General features: G+C 36.2%; 1 long non-coding RNA gene across 1 annotated transcript; it reads right to left on the bottom strand.

The window, feature by feature from the left end:
- Positions 1-539: 539 nt before the first annotated feature.
- LOC116499423 lies at positions 540-8,439 on the bottom strand. The gene is made up of 3 exons (XR_004254236.1): positions 8,256-8,439; positions 7,840-8,003; positions 540-1,546 (listed from the first exon to the last, which is right to left on the bottom strand). It is a non-coding gene; the product is annotated as an uncharacterized LOC116499423 (long non-coding RNA).
- Between the last annotated feature and the right edge of the window lie 966 nt (positions 8,440-9,405).

The raw sequence follows: 9,405 nt of genomic DNA, 5'->3' as shown, positions 1-9,405 counted from the left end.
AATAGGTGATTTCTTCAGTCCACTAAAGTGTATGTGCATTACAGTCCCATACACAGGTAACAGGGGTTCTCAAACTTTTGTGAAAAATTGAATGTTCATGGACAGAGTGTACTGTGTGCCCACAGCAATGATAATGTGAATTTCAGGGAATACTAATTACATGGAAAAATAAAGTTATTAATACTGAAAGACACTTAAAACCCTAAAGAAAAGAGAAGGGGCCAGCAGCATAAAACTGGCTACGTAGATCAGTCAGAGAATTCCTGATTTATAGGATTTTCTATGGCATTAACAACCACAACATGTGAGCGTAGGGTACTGGAGGATAATGCTTTAGTTGCTGTTTGAGATGCAATGTTCAGTACACCGTGAATCAAGTGCCATGCTCCTTTTCTTTTTAAACCTGGGAGTGGTAAAATATAGAACTTCATTTTTTTCATGTATTGAACACACACCCACACACACACCCACACACACCCACACACACACACACACACACCCACACACACACACCAAAAAACAACACTGTTTTAGCACTCCAAAACTTTTACTTGAACCTTTTGCAACTTTTAAAAATTTTTGCATGGAGATTGATGCTCACAAGGCAAATTCAGCCCATGTCACCTGAGGAAATTAGATCTGCATCTACCCTGTTTAATTTTAGGCAATATGAGATAGCTAAGGTGGAAGCACAGTTGCCATAAACTCCCACAGGACTATTGTAGAGGCTATTCAACTCACCAAAGATGATATCATGAGCTGGAAATGCCCTCTCTCCCTTGACCATAAAAAAGAAGTTTAAGTTGATTAGGTATCTAAATTAAAGTACCTGCATTTAGGCAGGCAGCATATTAAAGCTGTGTGATCTCTTTTTGGGTGTCCTCTGTGGAAGGTCAAGATTCATTGGTATCTCTTCGGACTAAATGGGATGCATGAGTACTTGTGTTAGTGTATGAGAGATTTTTGATTAATGCAGAGAGGAAAGATCTTCCTTTTTTTAACCTTTGATAATTCAAAATGTTGAACAAGCTGAGGAGTAAATGAATAGTGCCTCCACAGGCAGGTGATGTTGTATATTAATTAGGCACCATACCATATACCTATGGATTTTGCGTAGGTCAGTAAGACTAAATTCTTGTTGATTTTTGTTGTTTTGCTTCTCTGCCTGGACTTCTGACCATGACTTATGCTGTCATCAGTAAATGAGGCTTGGCTTACTAAGATAAAAATACTACTACTGGTGGCAGAAGTGGCCTCTAAATGACTAAAACACTCTTATCTGAGAAGCACTTTAACAACTCAGCACATGAACATACAGTTCAAGAGTACCTGACAGATTTTTGTGCTTAAGTTCTGTGATTGATGGATCAAATGAGAAAGCAGGAAGTACATTTGTTGGGAAGGCAAACTGTCTTGTTTTAGAGAAACTTTCTGTCAATCTTCCCTGACCACCAAATGCAAGATGACACAGGTATAGTTGATCCTGCTGTTGTTATTCACCCGCAGAGAAAGGAGTGCAGGTCCATCAAGGAGTATGGAAGGATTCCTGTACAAACATTAACACAAAAAAAGATTTAAATGTCTTACACTGCAATATTTTAACTTTTATTGCTGAAGGAAAATAGCTGAATAAATGTGTGGATTAAATTACGTAGACGTTATTGGCAACAAAAGCATAGAATGGTATTGACTTTAATATGTCATTTACTAACTCCTTTTTCCCAGACTGATTTCACATTACCAGCTGTAACAATAGAATGAAAGACTAATAAGCAAGTAGCTAAAGTACATAAATGGGTATATCTTTCTATACCTGCATGCAGGTGTAAGATCGATGTTTATTCGTTTGTCCAGACATCAGAGTACTTTCAACCATTTACAAACAAACATCATGAGAAATATGAGTGTAAAACCAAAAAGGAAGAACAGGAGCTAAACTGGATGTTGATGACAGAGGGACAATCCCTTTCAGATCAATTAATAAAGACCATATAAAAAGTGGATTGTCACCTGTTCTTCACTTACAAGAGATACAAAAAAAAAAGAAAGGGAACATCACACTTGGGTACAATATGAAGTCTGTAATACCTGCAGTCTGCAGATCACTCAGGTCTGAAGGAGAAGGGACATTTCTAATAGAAACTTTCATTAGGAATTCTTAACCAACTACCCTTAGAAACATCACAGTATTTGCAACTGCTGCTGAACTCAGGACATTTCTAAACACAGAATTTTGAAAGGCCATGGCATCTGGGTGCAAATTTGACGCAAGCACACTGGCAAGTAATGATTAATGCAGTATCTGCCAATTAATTAAGTAACAGTGGTAACATTTTCATCCTTTTTTTTTAACAGCATAACAATAGCATTTTAAGGACTATGAAGCAGCCAAAGTTTTAAATAGCGTGTGGGATACAACATAGCATGTTCACAGAAGGAAAGATGCATTAGAAAGATTAAAGCACATTATTTCTCTTCCAGTTCTCTACCTGCCTCTCCTCTGGGATCAGAGCACTGATGGTGCTGGGTCTTGTGTTGATTCTCAGTTTGTTCTCAGTGGGAGTCTTCCAGCACTCTTATTTTATAATCTAGGCAAAGGAGTAGAAACTCTGAAAAGCTTCAAAACCCTAATACCAGTCAAAGACATTATGTTTTTTTGTTTGTTTGTTTGGTGTTCTGTTTTTAGCTGTCTGAGTTTTTCAGAGATTTTGGCTCTTGGAAAATATCAATTATACAATAATTAACATTTTAAGATTATGTCTTTCAAAGAGAGAATAATACCTGTCTTGCTAAACTTGATGTAATGATCCATTTATAAAGTAACCAGTGTACTTCATACCACCTAGGTTCAAAAGTTTATTAGTTCTTTTGCTTTCTTTTGGGGTACAGAGACATTTGGTCAAAACTTTGACATGAGCATAGAATTGCTAAGAAGCAATATATAAACATCAGATGATATTATTTGTTAAGCATAGTAAACATGCTTGAAAGTAACAGTATACATAAAACTTTATTAGTGACATGACAGTAGGGCAAGATCTTTAGAGAAAGACGTTTAGAGAAAATATTGTTGCACATGAAATCCTTTTCATGGTGTCTCAGGATAGCATATACCTGCAGTAAGATTAACTTAAGTGAGGAGGCGATAAAAAGATGAGTGGTCCTGAAGGATAGTTTGCAGGAGTGTCCAGGATAAAACTAGTTAGTAAAACAATGTAGGATGATAAACTAGTCGGTAATCAAAAGACCAGGACTATCCCCATACTAGATACTTTTTAAAGAAGTTTGGATCCAAAGGGCTCAATAGATACCTTTACAGTGACGATATGTAAATATTTAAATCGTTAGAGGGACAACAAAATTAGTAAGAATGTCTCTGCACAGTGCCATAATATTCACAAGTCATAACAAAGATCTGGTTAAGTGTTGGAGTAGATTGTTGTGAAATCAGGGCGTATCATAGTAAAATAACTGCCATATCAGAATATCAGCTGTAGCTGGGCAGGAAAACAGATGATTACGCCTTTGAAAATGCCAGATGGAACCTCACAGAGCTCTGTAGTTATGTGCTGATTAGAGAAAACAAGCTCTGTAAGGGAAAACCATGGTTGTTAACTCTCTTATGTAACTTGCATTTTATGCAATAATTATAAGGGTAATAATCAAATGATTTAAGGGGTAGATATCCTTTGCAAAGAAGAGGTAAAAAGAAGCTCTACCAAAATGTTTCTGATGCGCTATGTATTCAGTAACTGATTTTTTTAAAAAAAAAACATCACTACTTTTTCAGATCCTCTTTCTCCAAGCCATTCTATAAAATCTCTCATGCTGGTTCCACATTTTAACGCTTGGGAGAATCAGAAACTGAGTGGTCTTCCATCTGTATTTCTTAAGACGTCCATCTAGGAAGTGTTTCAAGAGTGTGCCAGTTAGATTGTTTTTGACAGGAAGTGTAAGTGGAAATAGAAAAAGCTGTGTTTTCTATTATCCACAAGAAGAATTGCTGTTCTTAGGGTAAGATTCAGCTATTTGCCTTAAAAAGTTAACTTCACTGTGCTTAGGATAGCTGTTCCTGTGTCCATCACAACTCAAATCTGGCTGTTTTATTCTTCTAAAAATATACAAACTCAATCATTCTATTAGTTTCAGGAGTCATTAGGTTTATGTAATTGTTAGATGTGAGGAGAGGTAGATAGTGACCAGAAGAACTAGGCAGGTGAGAGAGTTCCTTGTTACCTCAGATATTATCAAAGCATTGGATGGTAACAATGAGGAAGACCCTGCAGACCCAAAATCAGCTCAGTGTATTTTTTAGAACAAATTATTCCTCAAGTAGTTCATGTAATTTAAAAGAGATTAACCATGTCTTTTCTGAAACTGAAGAAGGTTGAGTTGATAATACTGTAAACTAGTACTCCCAGTGAAACCTTCCCCTGAGGTTATACAGCATTTCTAGAGCTTTGTAATTTCAGAAATCATCCCTGGTGTTACAGTAAGACTAAGTAGTATGTAACTGATTGATCCATATACCCTGAATTTACAGGTACAATGCAAAGCATTACAAATGTAAAAGCTGATACTATGGCTAATTTCTTTGATGATTCTCACTTCTCTATTATTGTTACTTGTATTCCAGTCCTTCTTAGAGGTACCAGTCAGTATAAAAAAATAGTTGAGCCAGGTAGCATACATAACTGTAAAATGCAAAGCCTCTTCCTTTTCACTCATCTGCATTTGAAGGGTGCTGTTCTAGCCCAGTTTAAGTCAGTTAATGAACTGCCAGTAATTTCAATAGGTGCCAGATTTCCTTCTAATATTGAGTTTAAAACATCTATACTAAACATGGATATAGGCTCCCTTCCTGCATATGTAGCTGCTACTTAGCTTGAAGTACTCTAAATGCACTGAGATCTGCATGTGCTCAATCTGTTACATGAAATCATATCCCCCCAACTATAAACATCTAGAAACAGGGTCATTGCTCCTGGAAAATATATGACAAATGCAGGAGGAATGCTTCCTCTTTCTAAATGAGAGTGGTACCATGCTTTAAAGAATGCTCAGACTCTCCTGTCTTGTGATTCCTATTGTTGCTATTATTCTGCTATTATTCTGACAGAGAAGTGTTGGACTAGATGACCTTAGAGGACTTTTTCAACCTAAATGATTCTATGATTCTGTAAGTGGACTTGACTTCCACATGTGAGGGGAACCTCACAGCTCCCAGTATTTGTAAACTATAAATAAAAGGAAGATTGTCAATTCATTTCCATTTATTCAAGTGGATATAATTTTCATATAGCTTAAACTGTCCCAGACCTGTGACTATATTGATACAAGGGTATCAATATATCAGAGGAACTTCCAAATAATCTGTTTTCTTATTCAATTTCAAATATCAACTTTCATATTAAATCCTTTTCACCTTTTTTATTTTTTAAATTATTTAAAAATAGGTATTTCTTTTTTTCAAAAAGGAGATAAAATATTACAGGAAGGAGAAAACTTGGACCTTGGAGACACTGCAGGGTAGGTGTTTGTGTGCAAATTGCTTTCGAGGAGGTTTTTTTTTTTCCTAGCAGTAAATTGATGGGGACTGATATTCTTGTTGAAGAATGTGCACAGATTCAAGCCCTCAGTTACATGATTAATCTAATTGTAGGCTGAAGAGGGGCATTTTGTAATGCTCCCATTGGAGTTCTGTACAAAATAATTTTCTTAAAAAGCAATTGATGTCTTCTGGAAAACTTTGAAAAATGTTCTAGTTAAAAACATTTTGTCTGTGTGTCAAGTAGGTTCTGTTTTTTCTTCTATCATTTTTATCATTAGGGACATGACAATATTACAGCTGCATGAGAATATACTTGCTTGTTAAGAATTTATCTATCTTTCACCCTAAATCATTTCATGGCATCATAGTAATTCCCATAGCAACCAGTTATGATGTCACAAGTGGAAAATTTGATTTTTTTAGGAAAGTTAGTCTGACAGCATACACTAATGCATAAAATTAATAAATAAGTAAATAAAAAAAAATATCTTTCTATTATCATGCACAGAAGGTGGTGTAAAGAAACAGTCACTTAGGTAACAAACACAAGTTTGGTGCTCTCTGCTATTTCCTGCAAGTCAGGTAGCAATGCATTTGTTATTTGTACAATAGGTAAAACAACATTTTTTCCTCATCCAATTGTTGTGGGAATGTATGATGTTAAATACTGAGGCAAATTACATTAGTACATTTGATGGTGCTGGTATAATTAGAATTATAAGATATAATTAGAAATATTCGAAAATTAAAAATTGCCTTGTGCAAGTCATCAGTTGGTCTGTCAATACAGTTTACTTAAAAATGTACAAGAATTTGTAATCTAGAAGTATACTTTAGTCTGGTTAACCTCAACTGTATTATGAGTAGAAAACACTTGCACAGATTATGTACATTTATGCAATTTTAAAAAGACCATTTACTGATACCTGCTAAAATTAGAAACATAATCATACTTTACTCCCTGTAGTTGACAGCCCCCTCTGGCAGTGAAGAGGCAATCCACAGGTACCATTTCTTCACCATAGACATAGCAATGAACTCATCTTAGACACCTCAGGTATCTGCATTTCAACAGAATGAATTTATGTCTGAGTATTTTTGCATAAGGATGCTCACGTGCTGCATGAGAATAGACCCAAATTTGATTAGAACAGTAGGCTTCAAGTTTGGTCCTACATTCTGTGAAATATTTCATGCTTTATTTGAGCTAGTTATACTTTTTATTAGTAGTAGTACTAGTAGTAGAAGTAGTAATAGTAACATATGTCCTTATCAAGGTACAAATAGATTCAGTTACCCTTAAATTGAATTACAAGTCCTTTAGTTGCAGTGGGAACTGGAATACACATACATTAATATACTTAATGTATGTAGGTACAGAAAAGTACATAGATAAATGAAAAATACAGAGATGTTTGTACCCCCATGTGTGCTAGCATATATAGGCTATAATATTTAAAATTATCTCTTAGAATTTGTAATGATTATTAACTTAAGAACTAATTCATTTTGTTGATACTAGTTATGTCTTTGAAATCACATATGAATATATCCCAGAGCATGCTTTTAAATGAAAACCTATACTGTGAAATACAGTCTAAAGATGCACTTATCTTAATATCTCTTAATAAAATACACAACATTATGGATTTTAATTTTGAGCACATTTTCTCCATGTAAGTATTTTTAATGATGTATAAGGAGTCAGTTAACCTTTCCTAGCCCCAAAAGCCAGGAGTCACATAGACCTAAAAGTAACAGGTCTCTTTCACATGATGAGATGTCAGTTTTCTTTCACAAGTGTTGTCACTTCTTGACCTGCTCAGTCTTTTACAGTTAAAAAAGAGTGAAATATGTAGATCAACTCATAGAATCAAAGAAAGCTTTGGAAGGGAAGAGGTATCTAGTTTGATCTACCACTCAAAAAAAAAAAATAAAATAAAGATCAGTAGGGGTGGTACCACAACAAGCTTAAAGAAAGTTTATCAGAGTCTTTCTTCAAAAAAAAAAAAAAAAAAAAAGAAAAAAAGCGGGAAAAAAAAGCTATATATATATAGAAGTCTCTTAATTGATAAATATCAATCAAGCTGTCTTATTCGTATCAGTCTTCATCAACAGACAGAAGTCTGCTGTTCAGAAGTCTCTGCTGTTCAGTTTTGAGTCAACAATTACAGTAATTTTGTTTGCTTCTGATGAGAAAGATGTATAAAGGGTAAAAAAATCAGATGCATTGCATTAGGAATTAGAGCTTTTGGTTTATATTTTAAGGCTACAAGACAACTGATTACCTGTATAGATGAATGGTGCTGGAGACTGTCCATAGCCACTCCTGTTCTGGAGTCTGGCATTCATTCCTTAGTTGGCGTTTTTTCTGAACTTCTTCCAACATGATGCTGTCCACTTCTCAGGCTGGATATCTGACACATGGTATTTGATTCAGCCATTTCGAGCCCTGTTAGCAGAAACAATCCTTAGGTGGTAGCAGCAGAATTTCTCATATACACTAACACTTATGAAAATGCTCTTTACTCATAAATATTCGTTGCTAGAGATGGGAATAGCCAAGCTCTCAATCCTCAAGATTTCTAGTTCTGTTAACTTCAAATGTTCATGTGATCACTACTCTCACCTTTCTTTCTTCCCTTTCCACCTCCTACTGTCCTCAAACCATGACCCCAACAGCATGTTCCAAATTTCCTCTTACCTTGTGCTTCCTTAACACTACAATGCCTTCATTACAAGTTTATGCCTTTCTCAAATCCCTCAGAAGTGGGTTACACCTACTTCCAAGATGCCAGGTTCTCTGTAACTGACCCCTGTGTGCTTTTCCATCTGTGCCTTCCTGACTACCCTGAACACCATTGTAACCTCTAGCTCTGAGCTCCTCTGAGCTCCTGTCCTCCTGCTGGCTTGCAGACCTGTGAGATCTCCCTGTCTTCATTGGTGGACAAAAGCAGGTTAGGCGCTGACTCTAGGCTTTCGGACAAACTGGCATCAGATTGGCTTATTGTCTGAATACTTAAGACTAGTGTCTCCTTGGAGAATATCTGTCTTGAAGAAAGCTGCTGGGGTAATCTAAAACAGACAGGAAGCAAACTAAAACTAAGTAGTGGCAGAGGTCCTGTCCTTAAACTTGCTCCCCAGTCCTCTTCTGCACAGACATAATCCCTGTATCCTATTGTCTGCATTTGACACCCAGCTCCAGTTTAACACAGGTTGCCAAGCCCCCACCCTCCATCTAGTAAGGTGTGCTGGAGGACAAGTTGGCCCCCTCCTGCAGAAACCAAGGCATGGAGGGGCAGGAGAAGGAGAAAAGAGAGTGCATGCCATGATATTATCCTGACATATGGTCAGGGCACAGCAGGAACGAACACCAGCTGGGAGCTGGAGAGCACTCACAGCATGGTGGTGTTGGATCTGCACGCCAGTCTGAATCAGTGATATGTCTTATTCTACATACCCATAAACAACATGCATGTATTTGAGTGTGTGTACAATAGGTATATATAATGTGTACTGCATACATATATATCTGTACTACATATATATTATATATTACTGTGTATATACAGATATATATACACACATATATATATACCATATGCATATCTCAGTTGTCCACAAGCTACCAGAGAGATAAATAGCAAAACGTTAACAGAGTAGATTCAAGTTGCCTCTACCTAAAAGTGATTATTTTTGCAAAAAACTGTGAATATGGCCGTGATATATAAGTAGTGTATATATTCCCAAAGATGACATAGATTGCATTCAGGTCCCCCTCAGACAGGCTATCCTTTGTGCATGCTAAATGTTTAGGTCCTTTAATAAAAAGATGGTATTGTTCTAAACTTTTG

This window comes from Aythya fuligula, chromosome 1, assembly GCF_009819795.1.
Source record: "Aythya fuligula isolate bAytFul2 chromosome 1, bAytFul2.pri, whole genome shotgun sequence".
Classification (NCBI taxonomy): domain Eukaryota; kingdom Metazoa; phylum Chordata; class Aves; order Anseriformes; family Anatidae; genus Aythya; species Aythya fuligula.
The sequence above is the reverse complement of the archived record's forward strand: the minus strand, read 5'-3'. Positions and strand labels throughout refer to the sequence as shown.